The following is a 1,242-nucleotide window of genomic DNA, read 5'->3' as shown; positions in this document are numbered from 1 at the left end:
TAGCTTGTTTGTATAGGCAGAACAATTCATCTCTCCATTTTACATGGCTAGATGTTTTGTGGAAGATCTTAGAATTGTTTGCGTCATTTACTGGGAAAATCAGATAGGAATTGGCCTTTAGGAACACTTTTACTTGGAAAGTTACAACACTAATACAACAAGTCTTAACACATTTAACATTTGCTTGTTGAAAAGCAATGTCATAAAGTCCAATAAAATTAAACATGTTTTACTTTTTTTCTCACAAGAACATAAAATTATGGAGGGGAACTTAACAGGGAATTTAAAAAAAAGTAACACAAGTTTTCCTTTTAGTAGTCCTTGGGTAGCTGTGACAGAATAGTTTCACTTTTGTTTGTTTCTTTGAACTGGGGTTTTGGCTCAAAGTTTTGTTTGTTTCTAGTAACTGCTTCTGCCTCCCCTCTATCAGATCAGCTTCCTCCATGGCCACCACCTCTTGATGCTCTGCAGCTTGAACTGTTGTAGGAATCACGTGGAGAAAGGTACCCCTTTCCAAAGAAGCCAGAAGCCCTCTTTCTTGTCTGCCAAGCTAATCACGAGCACTTGAGTAGAGATCACTTCGGCTGCTTGAGTAACTGTCTTGACTTCTACCATATCCGTCATGTGAGCTGCTGTAATCATGATAGAGGCTGTTTCCAGCATAAAATGGTGGGGCCCTTGTGTAGGTGGAGCACTATGTGAGTTATCATAACTCTCATATGAATCTCTGTAGGAACTTCCACTTGGATGATCTGAATAGTCATGATCACGATCATATCCATCTCTCTCACTATAACCTCTTGATGGATGGTCATCACGTGAACTGGAATGACCATAATCATGGTAAGTATAATCTCGTGATGGTGGGGCATACTCTCTTGTATCACGAGAACTTGGGTAATCTCTGCTTGAAGAGCTGTCTTTAGTAGAATACACATCATCTCTTGGGGACAAATAAACATCTCTACGAGAGGGCAGCAGTTCCCTTCGAGGTGGACCTCCGTAACTCTCTCTCCCATGTGATAAAGGAGCTCTTCCTCCCACTCCACTGCTGCTGTGAACTGGTCCTGAAGGTGCAGATCTCTTAGGAGAAGGACCCCACTTCTTGGTGATGGTTCTCTTTTACTGGGAGTGGTTCCCTGGAAGAACTCGTGTTAAAATGCATGGAATGTCCACCATCATCCATGAGTCCTCCCCATGAGGGAGGTTCCCTGGTTCCTCCACCTCCTCCTCTTCCACCTC

At 42.7% G+C, this 1,242-nt stretch overlaps 1 pseudogene; it reads right to left on the bottom strand.

Moving 5' to 3' along the window:
* Positions 1–311: 311 nt before the first annotated feature.
* Positions 312–1,234, bottom strand: LOC108526091 (RNA-binding motif protein, X chromosome-like; annotated as a pseudogene).
* Positions 1,235–1,242: the final 8 nt, after the last annotated feature.

This window comes from Rhinopithecus bieti, unplaced genomic scaffold (genome assembly GCF_001698545.2).
Source record: "Rhinopithecus bieti isolate Rb0 unplaced genomic scaffold, ASM169854v2 scaffold_83467, whole genome shotgun sequence".
NCBI lineage: Eukaryota > Metazoa > Chordata > Mammalia > Primates > Cercopithecidae > Rhinopithecus > Rhinopithecus bieti.
The sequence above is the reverse complement of the archived record's forward strand: the minus strand, read 5'-3'. Positions and strand labels throughout refer to the sequence as shown.